Here is a 17,452-nt window from a genome sequence, read left to right as displayed (position 1 = left end):
CCGCCCAGTCTGGAGTTCGGGTTGAGACAGCTCAGATCGGTTCGGCCCTGGGATTTTTTGAGCTGTTCTTGACTGCGGAGCTCTTGGACTTAGTCGTGGCCGAAACAAATTGGTATGCCACACAATTTATATCCGCTAACCCGGGAAGCTCTTATACCCAGTCTTTCCGGTGGAAACCAGTCCAAGTTTCCGAATTTAAAATTTTTCTGGGCCTTCTCCTCAACATGGGTCTAACTAAAAAGCATGAATTGCGGTCATATTGGTCCACGACCCAATTCATCACATGCCCATGTTCTCTGCTGCTATGTCCAGGACACGATTTGAGACCATCCTGCGTTCCCTGCACTTTAGCGACAACACCACCTCCCGTCCCAGAGGCCACCCAGCTTTTGACCGGCTCCACAAAATTCGGCCCCTCATAGACCATTTCAACCAGAAATTTGCAGATTTGTATACCCCAGAGCAAAACATCTGCGTAGTCGAGTCCCTTATACATTTTACCGGGCGCCTTGGCTTCAAACAATACATCCCAAGCAAGCGCGCCTGGTATGGGGTCAAATTGTATAAGCTCTGTGAAAGGGCCACAGGCTATACCCACAAATTTCGGATCTATGAGGGAAAAGATCAGACCCTGGAGCCAGTCGGTTGCCCTGACTACCTGGGGAGCAGTGGGAAGACAGTCTGGTACTTGGTGTCACCCTTATTCGGCAAGGGGTACCATCTTTATGTGGACAATTTCTACACAAGTGTGGCCCTCTTTAGGCATTTGTTTCTAGAATGGATTGGCGCCTGTGGCACCGTGTGAACTAGTTGCCGGGGCTTCCCCCAACTGCTCGTTACCACCCGTCTTGCAAGGGGGCAGAGGGCTGCATTGTGTAACGAAGAACTGCTCGCGGTGAAATGGAGAGACAAGTGTGACCTTTACATGCTCTCCTCCATTCACGCAGACACAACAATCCAAATTGAGCGAGCAACCAACCCGTGTCATTGAAAAGCCCCTCTCAGTGCATGACTATAACCTTCACATGGGAGGGGTGGACTTCAATGACCAGATGTTGGCTCCGTATTTAGTGTCCCGCAGAACCAGACGCTGGTATAAGAAGGTGTCTGTATATTTAATTCAATTGGCTCTGTATAATAGTTTTGTTCTCTACAGTAAGGCTGGGAGAACTGGATCCTTCCTCAAATTTCAGGAAGAGATCATCGCGAACCTCCTGTACCCAGGAGGTTCCGTGGCCCCATCCACCAGTGTAGTTAGCCGTCTACACGAGCGACATTTCCCCAGTGTCGTTGCTGGTACCTCAAACCGACCGCCACCCTGAAAAAAAAGTTGTCTGTAGCAGGAGTGAAATAAGGCGTGACACCCGCTATTTCTGTCCTGACCACCCTGCCCTATGCTTTGGAGAGTGTTTCCGGAAGTACCACACACAGGTACACTTAGCATAGGGATCACATCTCACCAGGACAGGCACACAGGGCTATTAGGGCCCATTCACATACAGCTGCTGCAAACGTCTCCTTTCACCTGGGACAAAGTGCATAACGCACTTCGCCACATCTTTGGGCGATTTGCGCTTTGCACATTGACCCATGCGGAAGGAGAGGTTTGTTCTATAAAGGTAAAAAAAAAAACACCAGTAAGCAAAAAGGTTAATGTTTAGTTCAAAAAGTTAAAGTTTATATGTTCTGTTGCAAAGTTAATAAAATTATTGCGTTGCGGCCTGTTTTTTTTTTTTTTTTTTATTTTTTTTTACTTTCCAGGTGGACCAACCGATCGACTAGCTGCAGCACTGATGTGCATTCTGACAGAAGCATTGCGCTGCTGTCAGATTACACGCAAGTCGGTGTATGCGGCGCTGCAAGACGAGATTTCTACTCTGCAGTAAAAGATACGTTTGCCGAGGCATACGAGCTGAGGAGGAGGCAGCGTTCCTATGCTTTGGCAAACACTTTGTATATAAAAAAATAAATAAAAAATCCCGACATTGATTTATTCATCCACATCGATTGATGTGAATGGAGAAATCTGGTTTGCCAGGGCATACGAGCTAAGTGGGTATGGATGTAGGGCGGAGCTCCTATGTCCTGGCAGACGCCTTTCCCCTCCTTTTTGTTTTTTGGCAGAGATTTTTCCATCCACATTGATCGATGCGAATGAAGAAATCTGTGCCGTTCATTTTTTTCTTTCAGCCCAGAGGCTGAACGGAAAAAAACATCTCATTACCTGTATGCTCAATATAAGGAGAATAGCAGAAACTCCTAATGCTGGCCATACATGTAATGATTGCGGAGACCCTCAAATGCCAGGGCAGTACAAACACCCCACAACTGACCCCATTTTGGAAAGAAGACACCCCAAGTTATTCGCTGAGGGACATATTGAGTCCATGAAAGATTGAAATTTTTGTCCTAAGTTAGCGGAAAGTGAGACTTTGTGAGAAAAAAACAAAAAAAAATATCAATTTCCGCTAACTTATGCAAAAAAAATAAAAATTCTATGAACTCGCCAAGCTCCTCATTGAATACCTTGGGGTGTCTTCTTTCCAAAGTGGGGTCACATGTGGGGTATTTATACTGCCCTGGCTTTTTAGGGGCCCTAAAGCGTGAGAAGAAGTCTGGGATCCAAATGTCTAAAAATGCCCTCCAAAAGGAATTTGGGCCGCTTTGCGCATCTAGGCTGCAAAAAAGTGTCACACATGTGGTATCCCCGTACTCAGGAGAAGCTGGGGAATGTGTTTTGGGGTGTCATTTTACATATACCCATGCTGGGTGAGAAAAATATCTTGGTCAAATGCCAACTTAGGTGGGCAAAGGGGCACATATTCCAAAGTGCACCTTTTGGATTTCGCAGGCCATTTTTTACACATTTTGATTGCAAAGTACTTCTCACACATTTGGGCCCCTAAATTGCCAGGGCAGTATAACTACCCCACAAGTGACCCCATTTTGGAAAGAAGACACCCCAAGGTATTCCGTGAGGGGCATGGCGAGTTCCTAGAATTTTTTATTTTTTGTCGTAAGTTAGTGGAATATGAGACTTTGTAAGAAAAATAAAAAATCATCATTTTCCGCTAACTTGTGACAAAAAATAAAAAGTTCTATGAACTCACTATGCCCATCAGCGAATACCTCAGGGTGTCTACTTTCCGAAATGGGGTCATTTGTGGGGGTTTTCTACTGTCTGGGCATTGTAGAACCTCAGGAAACATGACAGGTGCTCAGAAAGTCAGAGCTGCTTCAAAAAGCTATACTATAGTTTTACCCAAACCATTTTTTTTTTTATCAAAGACATGTAGAACAATAAATTTTGCGAAAAATTTATATATGGATGTCGTTTTTTTGGCAAAATTTTACAGCTGAAAGTGAAAAATGTCATTTTTTTGCAAACAAATCGTTAAATTTTAATTAATAACAAAAAAAGTTAAGATGTCAGCAGCAATGAAATACCACCAAATGAAAGCTCTATTAGTGAGAAGAAAAGGAGGTAAAATTCATTTGGGTGGTAAGTTGCATGACCGAGCGATAAACGGTGAAAGTAGTGTAGTGCAGAAGTGTAAAACGTGGCCTGGTCATTAAGGGGGTTTTAGCTAGGGGGGTTGAAGTGGTTAAGGTGGGTCTACACTGCTCGGCGGTCAGGCAGATAATCGGAGAAGGAAGGTTCCTATGAACGATCTTCCCATCTAAAATGCTTATCAGGTGAAGCGGTCATTCATGGTTATCTCTTCTGGCCAGTAGGTGGTGCCATCTAAACTGTTATCTGCTGTCCAGAAACAATGCAGCTGTATGAGGACGAGTAGATAGTCATTGCTCATCTTCATACTGTGGAACTCTTCTGTACGGGCAGGCAGTTGTCAGGAAGGAACACACTACATGGGTGGTGCTGGAGCTGTGCAGAGAAAGAAGTGTCTCATGGGCTCGGTTGGATACAGCAAAAGTAAGTGCTACATACAGGATGGAAACCGTAATTTGATGGCATGGTGAAAAAGGGTCAAGGGGTCCCAATAAAAAAAAAACTGCATGAAGATTATGTAAATGAGGTAAGAAACTGAGGGAAAAAAACTTTAAAATGCTTTGTTTTTGTGTGAATGTGCTTTGAGGGTATATTTACATGAGTTTTTGTAGAGTTTTTTTTTTTTTTGGGCTGTGATCCTTTTCTAAAGATGTCACCTTTTGAGTATTATGTATCCATGTGTGAATCTGTATTTCATTTGTAATTGGATCTGATCATGTCATACTAATGCAGAAAATCCTTTTCCCATGTTAAATATACAGTTCTCTCCCCAAGGGCTCATTTTGGGGTCCGCAAAAAATACAGATGTGTGCATTCTGTATTTTGTGGAACGGAACAGCTGGCCCCTAAAAGAACGGTTCTATCCTTGTCCATAATGCGGACAATAATAGGACATGGTTTATATATTTTATTTGTTTATATTTTGCAAAACGAAAATACGGATAAATGAAAACGGAATGCACACGGAGTAACGTCTGTATTTTTTGTGGAACCATTGAAATGAATGGTTCTGCATACAGTCCGCAAAAAACGGAACGGATACGGAAAGAAAATGTTTGTGTGCATTAGCCCTAAGGCAGAGATGGTGTGTGAGGGGGGAATAAAAGCCTTTGCAATGTTCACATGCAGTGAATGCCATGTCTTGCAGCTGACTTCCTCATTCATAGCAGACTTGCAGCAACTTCCCTACCTCACACCAGACTACAACGCTGCTGTTCTTTTGGCAGCCCTCACTTCTCCATAACCCTATAGCAGCTATGGCGAACCTTATGGAGAAAGAGTGCCCAAACTGCAACTCAAAACTCAAACTGCAATTTAATTTGAATACTGAAAAATGCCAGCCAAGTTAAGCTGTGGGCACGTGGCTTAACACAGGCCCCAGTAAAATGAATGTCCCTGTTGGTGTCCCCTAGTATTAAAAATGTCCCATTAGTGGCACCTAGTATTAATAATGTTCCAGTATTAATATGGCCCCCAGTAAGTTAGTGCCCACCTAGTATTAATAATGCCCCTTCCCCACTTTTCTTGTTCAACTAAAACTCTCCTTATCCATTTGATCTCACCGCGGTGAACATTCGATGCTCAGGGACAAGATCTGGGCGCCAGCCTCATGATGATTAGCAGGTCCAGCTGCTTCCAGTCAATGCGCAGGTCTTGTCCTGCGCATCCAGTGAGCAACGAGTGTTCTCTGCAGTGCAATCAAATGGATGAGGTGAGTTTTTTTATTTAACACAAGCAAAAGAGGGGGCAAAGGTTGTACTAATGAGCACTTCACAATGGAAACACTCAGTAATCGTGCACAGGTGGCAACACGACCCATGGCTGACACAGCAGTGTGCCGACAGAGCTCTCAGTGCCCCCTCTAGCACATGTGCTATAGGTTTGCCACCACTTCCCTACAGTTAAGCTCTGAAGTGCAGTAGCTGTAGTGCACCCTCTAATTGTTTACTACTACGAGCCTCTCAAGACAGTGCTCAGTAGAAATGTTCTGACTACAGGTTGAAAAAAATCTGTTATTAATATTGTGTAATTTATTAACTTTCACGTATATGTATAAAAGTTTTCAAATGTTAATTATAAATATATTTTAGGTTCTATCGATCTATGGCCCCTATTTATCAAACAGTGATAACCAAGGTGTTCTAGTGGTGATCCCTAATCCGTTCTCACACCTCCTGTGTGCTCTCCTGTCCTTATACTATAAGCAGGGTGTTGGAGTGGTGATAGATAATAAGGACAGGAGAGAACACAGGAGTGGTGAGAACGGATTATCTATCATCCCTAGGACACCCTGCTTATCACTTTTGTATAATAAAAAATAAAAAAAAGACATGAGGTGAGAATGATTATCTATCAGCACAAGAACGCCTTGCTTATTACTGCTTACAGTATAAGGACAGGAGAGGTGAGAACTGATTATCGATCATCACTAGGACACCCTGCTTATCGCTGTTTATAAAAAAAGACATGAGAGGTGAGAACTGATTATCAGCACAAGAACACCTTGCTTATTACTGCTTACAGTATAAGGACGGGGAGAACACAGGCGTTGTGAGGCCTGATTTTCTGTTATTACTAGAACACCCTGCTTATACCTGATTATCACTGTTTATAGAGAACACAGGAGAGGTGTGAACTCATTATCTATCACCACTACAACACCCTGCTTAGGCTACTTTCACACTAGTGTTAATAGTTTCCGGTATTGAGATCCGTCATAGGGTCTCAATACCGGAAAAAAATGCTTACGTTTTCATTGTCAGTGGGGACAAAACATAACTGAACGGAATACTCCAAAATGCATTCTGTTCCGTTTAGTTGCGTTCCCATACCGGAGAGCAAACCGCAACATCATGTAGTTTGCTTACCGTCCTGGGATGCTGAGCAAGACAGATCAGTCGTGACCCCCCAGTGCAAGTCAATGGGGACGGATCCGTTTTATCTGACAATAGATCCGCCCTGGGTATGTTAAAGATAATTCAACTGGATCCGTTCATAATTGATGCAGATGGTTGTATTATCAGTAACTGAAGCGTTTTTGCTGAACCCTGCCGGATCCAGTAAAAACGTTTGTGTGAAAGTAGCCTATAGTATAAGTTCTCACCTCTCCTGTGTTCTCTCTCGTCCTGCACTATAAACAGTGATAATCAGGTATAAGCAGGGTGTTCTAGTAATAATAGAATATCAGGCCTCACAACTGCTGTGTTCTCCCCGTCCTTATACTGCAAGCAGCAATAGGCAAGGAGTTCTTGTGCTAATAGATAATCAGTTCTCACCTCATGTCTTTAATATATTAATATATATATATATATATATATATATACAGTACAGACCAAAAGTTTGGACACACCTTCTCATTCAAAGAGTTTTCTTTATTTTCATGACTATGAAAATTGTAGATTCACACTGAAGGCATCAAAACTATGAATTAACACATGTGGAATTATATACATAACAAAAAAGTGTGAAACCACTGAAAATATGTCATATTCTAGGTTCTTCAAAGTAGCCACCTTTTGCTTTGATTACTGCTTTGCATACTCTTGGCATTCTCTTGATGAGCTTCAAGAGGTAGTCACGTGAAATGGTCTTCCACCAGTCTTGAAGGAGTTCCCAGAGATGCTTAGCACTTGTTGGCCCTTTTGCCTTCGCTCTGCGGTCCAGCTCACCCCAAACCATCTCGATTGGGTTCAGGTCCGGTGACTGTGGAGGCCAGGTCATCTGGCGCAGCACCCCATCACTCTCCTTCATGGTCAAATAGCCCTTACACAGCCTGGAGGTGTGTTTGGGGTCATTGTCCTGTTGAAAAATAAATGATGGTCCAACTAAACGCAAACCGGATGGAATAGCATGCCGCTGCAAGATGCTGTGGTAGCCATGCTGGTTCAGTATGCCTTCAATTTTGAATAAATCCCCAACAGTGTCACCAGCAAAGCACCCCCACACCCTCACACCACCTCCTCCATGCTTCACGGTGGGAACCAGGCATGTAGAGTCCATCCGTTTTACCTTTTCTGCGTCGCACAAAGACACGGTGGTTGGAACCAAAGATCTCAAATTTGGACTCATCAGACCAAAGCACAGATTTCCACTAGTCTAATGTCCATTCCTTGTGTTCTTTAGCCCAAACAAGTCTCTTCTGCTTGTTGCCTGTCCTTAGCAGTGGTTTCCTAGCAGATATTCTAACATGAAGGCCTGATTCACACAGTCTCCTCTTAATAGTTGTTCTAGAGATGTGTCTGCTGCTAGAACTCTGTGTGGCATTGACCTGGTCTCTAATCTGAGCTGCTGTTAACCTGCGATTTCTGAGGCTGGTGACTCGAATGAACTTATCCTCCGCAGCAGAGGTGACTCTTGGTCTTCCTTTCCTGGGGCAGTCCGCATGTGAGCCAGTTTCTTTGTAGCGCTTGATGGTTTTTGTGACTGCACTTAGGGACACTTTCAAAGTTTTCCCAATTTTTTGGACTGACTGACCTTCATTTCTTAAAGTAATGATGGCCACTCGTTTTTCTTTACTTAGCTGCTTTTTTCTTGCCATAATACAAATTCTAACAGTCTATTCAGTAGGACTGTCAGCTGTGTATCCACCTGACTTTTCCACAACACAACTGATGGTTCCAACCCCATTTATAAGGCAAGAAATCCCACTTATTAAACCTGACAGGGCACACCTGTGAAGTGAAAACCATTTCAGGTGACTACCTCTTGAAGCTCATGAAGAGAACGCCAAGAGTGTGCAAAGCAGTAATCAAAGCAAAAGGTGGCTACTTTGAAGAACCTAGAATATGACATATTTTCAGTTGTTTCACACTTTTTTGTTATGTATATAATTCCACATGTGTAAATTCATAGTTTTGATGCCTTCAGTGTGAATCTACAATTTTCATAGTCATGAAAATAAAGAAAACTCTTTGAATGAGAAGGTGTGTCCAAACTTTTGGTCTGTACTGTGTGTGTATATAATATATATATATATATATATATATATATATATATATATATATATGTGAGAATTCATCTATTAGCACAAGAATATATATATTTTTTGTGTGTGTCCTAGTGGTGAAACATAATCCGTTCTCACCACTTCTGTGTTCTTGCCTGTCCTTATACTATAAGCAGGGTGTTCTACTGGTGATAGATAATCAGTTTCTCACCTGATGCCCAAAACTGCCCTGCACATGCTCATTAGTGAAGACCAGAGGTAGATGTTCACTGCTGGGCATGCCTGCAGTCATCTCAGAACTACTGGATAGAACAGGTAGACAGCATTAAATGGGTTGTCTGGGAATAAAAAAACTTCTCACAGTAGCCCGCAGCCAGCCTCTGCCATACAAAGAATCATACTTACCTGCTTCCCAGCACTCAGTCCTGTACGCCAAATCCCATGTGTCCATCTTCTGGGCTGCGGCTTGTTAAATTCTGCTGCAGCCAATAACTGGCTTCAGAGGTGGGGTCTCTTGTGTAAACCTTTACTTCTGTAGCCCATCATTGGCTGCAGCAGAGCAGATTATGTCCGTAACATAGAGGAAGTAAACAAGCCGTGGACAGACAGACACCTGGGAAGCAGTGCACAGGACCGGAGCGGATAGCAGGTAAGTATGATTCCTTCCATAGTGGAGGCAGGCTCCTGTGAAGTTATTTACTCCCAGACAACTCTTCTATGGCAGCTCTGAATATAGCAGCTCCAGTTTATACATGTTTCTTTTATTCCCATTTAGATTTGAACATGATTCTCTGCATTTCCAGGATATATAGATTTTCCAATTTTTTTTTTATTTTTTTTTGTAGGACAAATTTCTAGATTTCTTACAACTATTAAATGTATAGCAGTGTTTTCCAGCTAATAAATGCACAGTGCATTACATATTTACTTATAGGGATTTATAAAATGTCAGGAATTTCAGAAATTGTATTCCAATAAAAATGGTTTACGTTCCATCTAAGTAGCCTGATTACTCAAATATTAGCAAGAAATGTTACTACAGTAAATGTGTTATTACTAAATTATTGGCCATTTATGAATATGTTGGAGTGTGATAAAATGCCAGAGCTTTGATTTACCCACTCCACAGCCCTGGCTCGGGTTCATACAAACAGTGCTTACATGGCTGAACTTCTGATGGGATGGTCTTTAGGCCTCTTGCCCACGACCGTATGTCCTCCGAGATATATGGTCCGTGAGTGGCATTGATCGTGCACACGGGAGTACACAGCATCATAGATTACAATGATGTTGTGCCCGTGGGGCTATTGTCCCACACTCATATGAATGCAGGACAATAGCACCTCGGGCGGCCCGACATGCACAGCATTATTGTAATCTATAATGCTGTGCGCACGATCAATGTGTGTGTGGCTGAAATCCTAAAGGCCCCTTTCTGACAGCATGCAATTGTCGAGAACAAACTTTTAGTTCCCAATAATTGGCAGCTCGTCAGAAGAGCTGCATTTACATGGAGCAATCACCTCTGCTGCATGGGGATGGGGGATCGCTACAGCGATTGCTCGTCCCTGTGGCGAATAATTAGGGGTCTTTACCCTCTGCCCTGCTAGCAGATGCATGTAATTTGTGAAGAGGTGCACGCCTTTTCATAAATTAGGTGCATCCTCTGGCGGTCCATGCGCCTAGATTGAAATCTACTCCAATTAGTGTAGATTTCTATCATCATTTACGCCTGGAAATAGGTAAAGATGGGGTAAAATTGTTGCATGCACCCAAATTTGGGTGCATGGGTGATTAAAAAGTTGTACAATTGGGACTTTTTTTTGAATTTTTTTATTCCTGAAACTGGGGTAGAGGGCCATGATAAATGACTCCTATTCACTTTATTTGGGTGCTTTCCATTTTAAACACGGATCCTGAGTGTGAACATTGCTCGTGTGCATGACCCCTTGGAACAATAATTCCTAAGTCACCATTTTGCTGCTGCTTTCCTCTTGGAATAAACTGTACATTTAGTGGAATAGAGCTTTTTTGGATTTGTGGAAAATGATCTTTATGACATGTATTGCTAGGGTGATATACTTTCCCCTCTACCTCCTCTTGTGGTAATGGCACTACAGCTTTCAGCTTCTGAGGACATGGATGTGGGACGTGCATCATCACAGGCTCCCTGCTATAGTATGAAAACGTGCACATTGTAATACTTATAATGCCTGCCTACAATCCACAGAACTTGGTTTGAGTCAGGCCATGGAAGCACTGGTGCAGTGACCCCATTTTGCCCATTCTATAGTGCAGCCCTCAATTTGAGCAACAAAGGTTTTGTTCCAAGGGCTGAGACCCCTGCTGATCATGAAAAAAGGAGATTGAAGAGCGCACAAAGAGCACTTTCTCCTCGCTGCAGGAGACCGGCACATAGAGAGGAATTTATCATCCCTCGATGCCAGTTTTCTGGCTTTAAAAAGTCACAAAACCTGTTTGTGACTTTTTATGGTTGCAACAGTTTTTTTATGCCACCCTCAGCAGTTTCGGAAAAGTGGCCAGGGCCTTGGTTTATCATCGTTTAAGCCAGGAACTGGCATAAATGATAACTGAAATCTATGCCAGCTATGCCCGTACCTATCAGAGTGATATGCCCCAAGTGTCCAAGATGTGAATACCCATTTAATTTAGGACAAGGCCATTGTCTAACCTGATCCTGTCTTCAGCAGCAAGGAGAGAGAGCACTTCTTTCTCTTCGTTCGGTGGGGGTCTCCACACTCAGACCTCTACCTGTCAAAACCTTTAATATGTCGCTGTGAAAATACAGGGACACTTCACATGCTGCAGATTTAGGTTAATTTCACACTACCACATTCAGTTTGGGAAATACACTCCATTTGAAGACTGCATTTCCCGGACTGAACACGGCTCCTCTGACTGGAACTCACTGTATCATAATGACTTCATGAAGCTATAGGTTCCTGCCTGTGAACAGCTTTTTTTCAGCAGAAAACTGCCAATGTGTGGGGGAAAGGATGGTTGGATCTTTATTCCTTTCTCAGCTTCCTTGCAGGTGAGAAGGGTACATTTACACATTGCTGTTGAGGTGTGATTAAAACCACATAAAAGCTGTTGCCCTATGATGGGCTTAAGCCACTCTGTGCACCCTTGCTACTGCTGCTTCCTCTGCCAGCCTCTCTGTCTCCTTCATTGACAGGGCCAGGTGAGATGTCTATGCAGGAACCGCACCCCTGTAGATGAGGGAGGGGGTGGCAAAGCAGAAGGAGCAAGGGTGCACAGAGTGGATTGGGCCCGCCCTCAGTGCGCTTAAACGCTCATTTGCATATGAATTAAAGGTACTTTTCTCCAGAATAAAGCATTGGATCACTAAGTGAAAAGTATCATTACATTCACCTGAACTAGCCCTACAAGGCAATGTCTGGTTTACCAGTGAACAGGGGTGGACTGGCCATATGCCCTACATGGAAATTCCGCTGGCCAGGTGCATAACAATAGCATTAGATATTTATGCACCTGGCCAGCAGCCAGGGCCGTTTGAAGGAATTTGGGGGCCCCAAGCAAAATAGACATGGAGGCCCCCCCCCCTCCCCACCTTACGCACGCAAAGCCTACAGGAACAACAGTATAGCCATACAGTTTAAGTTCACCCACACTTTATATAAATAAAAAAGGAGGTTTACAGTGCAAATACTGCTGTTGCATTTAATGTGCATGAAATTTGAACATTTTCAACAAATGAACATTTGCAAAAAACACCACTGTACCATACAATCCAATACAAAATCACAGTGAGATAAAGTTGCCACAGTGATTTTGTAGTAAAAAGATAACAGAGAGGCACGAAGCATTAACAGTCATGTTACTGCTGCGTTTTCTGCTGTCTCTTTCACACAGCGGATTACCTGCACAGGATCCACTTGTGTTAAAGAGCCCTAAGCCCAATGCATGGCTACACTCACCCAGACCCAGTCCTAATAAAATCTGGTCCTACCTTATTTAGGGTGTTGCTGGCGTCGGCGTGATGTCCGCTGGATCCAGAACAAGGTCCCTGTGGTGATAGAGAAAAAAATAATAATCACATAAGGAAGGGATGGTGACTGCCCCTGTGAAATCACCAGCAGGGGGCGCTGTGCTGGCCTGTAAGACTGAGCCATGCCAATGTATAGCAGGGTAATCTAGGACATTTTCCCTAGGACAATGCCCACCTTGTGATCCCTTCAAAATAGTTATGTCCTCCTTGTAGCCCCTCACAGCAGTTATGCCCACCTTTGTTTCTGTCACAGTAGTTATGCCTACTTTTGTGCCCCTGTAGTTGTAGTTATGGGCATAACTGTCGCTGTAGTTATGCCCAGATATGTGCCTCCTTGCTGTAGTTATACCCAGATATGTGCCCCCTCGCTGTAGTTATGCCCAGATATGTGCTGCCTCACAGTAGTTATGCCCAGATATGTGCCCCCTCACTGTAGTTATGCCAGATATGTGCCCCCGCACAGTAGTTATGCCAAATATGTGTCTCCTCGCAGTAGTTATGCCCAGATATGTGTCTTCTCACAGTAGTTATAGCCAGATATGTGCCCCTGAACAGTAGTTATATCCAGATATGTGCCCCCTCACTGTAGTTATGGCCAGATATGTGCCCCCTTGCTGTAGTTATGCCCAGATATGTGCCCCCTCAAAGTAGTTATGCCCAGATATGTGCCCCCTCAAAGTAGTTATGCCCAAATATATTCCCCTCACAGTAGTTATGCCCAGATATGTGCCCTCTCACAGTAGTTATGCCCAGATATGTGCCCCCTCAAAGTAGTTATGCCCAAATATATTCCCCTCACAGTAGTTATGCCCAGATATGTGCCCTCTCACAGTAGTTATGCCCAGATATGTGCCCTCTCACAGTAGTTATGCCCAGATATGTGCCCTCTCACAGTAGTTATGCCCAGATATGTGCCCCTCACAGTAGTTATGCCCAGAAAGGTGCCCCTCACTGCCTCACAGGATCTGAGAACCTGCTGCTGGAGATTTCTGAAGTCGCTATCTTCCAAGAGCAGGCCTCCAAGGCTGAAGTGAGCCGGGCAAGCTCTATTATGGCATAACAGACATTTAATAAACTGGAAGATGGTAACAATCTTACTAGGTGGAGGATAGAAAAAACTCTCAGTATAAGGATACCAGGAACATCCATGGTGTGCAATTCTTCAGATGCTCAGCACAGAATCCGGGTCCAGGCTGTACTGGACATCACTATGGCCTACAAGTTACCAGATGTTGGGGATACTCCCCATAGGCTGCAACTAAAATAAAACTATTCATCCTGCCATGGTGTTTAATAGGGATTCTCCAGGAATTAAAAAAAAAGAAAATACTTAGGCTAGTTTCACACTAGCGTTCGGCTGTCCGCTCGTGAGCTCCGTTTGAAGGGGCTCACGAGCGGACCCGAACGCTTCCGTCCAGCCCTGATGCAGTCTGAATGGATGCGGATCCGCTCAGACTGCATCAGTCTGGCGGCGTTCAGCCTCCGCTCCGCTCAGCAGGCGGACACCTGAACGCTGCTTGCAGCGTTCGGGTGTCCGCCTGGCCGTGCGGAGGCGTGCGGATCCGTCCAGACTTACAATGTAAGTCAATGGGGACGGATCCGTTTGAAGATGCCACAATATGGCTCAATCTTCAAGCGGATCCGTCCCCCATTGACTTTCAATGTAAAAGTCTGGACGGATCCGCTCAGGCTACTTTCACAGTTAGCTTTTTTTTGCCAATATAATGCAGACGGATCCGATCGAACGCTAGTGTGAAAGTAGCCTCACATGCGCATACTGCACATCACACATGTTATTACATGCAGACACATAGTACACATCACACGTTATTACATACAGGCACATAGTACACATCAAACATGTTATTACATACAGGCACATGGTACACATCACACATGTTATTACATACAGGCATTGGCACATAGTACACATCACACATGTTATTACATACAGGCACATGGTACACATCACACATGTTATTACATACAGGCACATGGTACACATCACACATGTTATTACATACAGGCATTGGCACATAGTACACATGTTATTACATACAGGCACATAGTCCACATCACACATGTTATTACATACAGACACATAGTACACATCACACGTTATTACATACAGGCACATAGTACACATCACACATGTTATTACATACAGGCACATGGTACACATCACACATGTTATTACATACAGGCACATGGTACACATCACACATGTTATTACATACAGGCACATAGTACACATCACACATGTTATTACATACAGGCACATGGTACACACCACACATGTTATTACATACAGGCACATGGTACACATCACACATGTTATTACATACAGGCACATAGTACATATCACACATGTTATTACATACAGGCACATAGTACACATCACACATGTTATTACATACAGGCACATAGTACATATCACACATGTTATTACATACAGGCACATAGTACACATCACACATGTTATTACATACAGGCACATAGTACACATCACACGTTATTACATACAGGCACATAGTACACATCAAACATGTTATTACATACAGGCACATGGTACACATCACACATGTTATTACATACAGGCATTGGCACATAGTACACATGTTATTACATACAGGCACATAGTCCACATCACACATGTTATTACATACAGACACATAGTACACATCACACGTTATTACATACAGGCACATAGTACACATCACACATGTTATTACATACAGGCACATGGTACACATCACACATGTTATTACATACAGGCACATGGTACACATCACACATGTTATTACATACAGGCACATAGTACACATCACACATGTTATTACATACAGGCACATGGTACACACCACACATGTTATTACATACAGGCACATGGTACACATCACACATGTTATTACATACAGGCACATGGTACACATCACACATGTTATTACATACAGGCACATAGTACACATCACACATGTTATTACATACAGGCACATAGTACACATCACACATGTTATTACATACAGGCACATAGTACACATCACTCATGTTATTACATACAGGCACATGGTACACATCACACATGTTATTACATACAGGCACATGGTACACATCACACATGTTATTACATACAGGCACATAGTACACATCACACATGTTATTACATACAGGCACATAGTACACATCACACATGTTATTACATACAGGCACATGGTACACATCACACATGTTATTACATACAGGCACATGGTACACATCACACATGTTATTACATACAGGCACATGGTACACATCACACATGTTATTACATACAGGCACATAGTACAGATCACATATGCACTCACTTTTATGCAGGATTCCTGGAAGGGCAGTCCTAACAGCTAGTAAGTAACACTGCCTCTCCTGACAACCCTCCCCCTCCGACCTCGGTCCAGACTACATAGCTGCATCACTTACACCAGCTCTGGCTGTTTACACACCAGCAGCTGTGTAAATAAGAGGGTAAGGGTTAACAGGGCACCAGCTAGCCATGGGGAAGGGGGGCAGTGACCAGCAGTTCTTACTGCAATGTCGGCTCCTCTGATCAGGAGCAGGCTGGGAGGAGGAGTCTTCAGGCTGCTGTGTGCTGGACCGCAGGGCTGGCAGCAGGATTAGATGTCACCACCAGCACTGCTGCTCATTGGCTGCCTGCTACAGAAGTCAGGAGACTAGAGTAAGAGATCGCTGTGCCGCACAGGATTACAAACCCAGACTGTCCGGGTTAATCCCGGACGGGTGGCAACCCTACTGAGGCTCTCTATAGAGCGCTCAGGAGGCTGCAGCCTAAGGAAGCAAAACAAGCACCGGCTCTGCTTGGGGCCCCGGGCCAGCTCGGGGCCCCAAGCAATTGCTTGTTTTGCCTGTCTGTTAGCGACGGGCCTGCCAGCAGCGGCAGGTGCCGTCCTGAATTCAACTGTATCGCTGTCCTCAGTGTGGTGATAGGGCGGTATTTTGGGCTGCACTATAGTATTTATAGCCCAGCCTAATTGTGGCTTGTGCTGGTCCTTCCCACTTGTGTTTCCATGCCTTCTGTCAAATTGGACTACAACTTGGGGCTAGAGTTGAGCGGACACCTGGATGTTCGGGTTCGAGAAGTTCGGCCGAACTTCCCGGAAATGTTCGGGTTCGGGATCCGAACCCGATCCAAACTTCGTCCTGAACCCGAACCCCATTGAAGTCAATGGGGACCCGAACTTTTCGGCACTAAAAAGGCTGTAAAACAGCCCAGGAAAGGGCTAGAGGGCTGCAAAAGGCAGCAACATGTAGGTAAATCCCATGCAAACAAATGTGGATAGGGAAATTAATAAAAATAAAAATAAAATAAATAAAAATTAACCAATATCAATTGGAGAGAGGTCCCATAGCAGAGAATCTGGCTTCACGTCACCCACCACTGGAACAGTCCATTCTCAGATATTTAGGCCCCGGCACCCAGGCAGAGGAGAGAGGTCCCGTAACAGAGAATCTGGCTTCATGTCAGCAGAGAATCAGTCTGCATGTCATAGCAGAGAATCAGGCTTCACGTCAGCCACCACTGCAACAGTCCATTGTCAGATATTTAGGCCCAGCACCCAGGCAGAGGAGAGAGGTCCCGTAACAGACAATCTGGCTTCATGTCAGCAGAGAATCAGTCTTCATATCATAGCAGAGAATCAGGCTTCACGTCACCCACCACTGTAAGAGTCCATTTTCATAAATTTAGGCCCAGCACCCAGGCAGAGGAGAGAGGTCCCGTAACAGAGAATCAGGCTTCACGTCACCCAACATTGGAACAGTCCATTGGCATATATTTAGGCCCAGCACCCAGGCAGAGGAGAGAGGTCCCGTAACAGAGAATCTGTCTTCATGTCAGCAGAGAATCAGTCTGCATGTCATAGCAGAGAATCAGGCTTCACGTCACCCAACATTGGAACAGTCCATTGGC

The sequence above is a fragment of the Bufo gargarizans genome, chromosome 8 (genome assembly GCF_014858855.1).
Source record: "Bufo gargarizans isolate SCDJY-AF-19 chromosome 8, ASM1485885v1, whole genome shotgun sequence".
Lineage (NCBI taxonomy): Eukaryota > Metazoa > Chordata > Amphibia > Anura > Bufonidae > Bufo > Bufo gargarizans.
The sequence above is the reverse complement of the archived record's forward strand: the minus strand, read 5'-3'. Positions refer to the sequence as shown.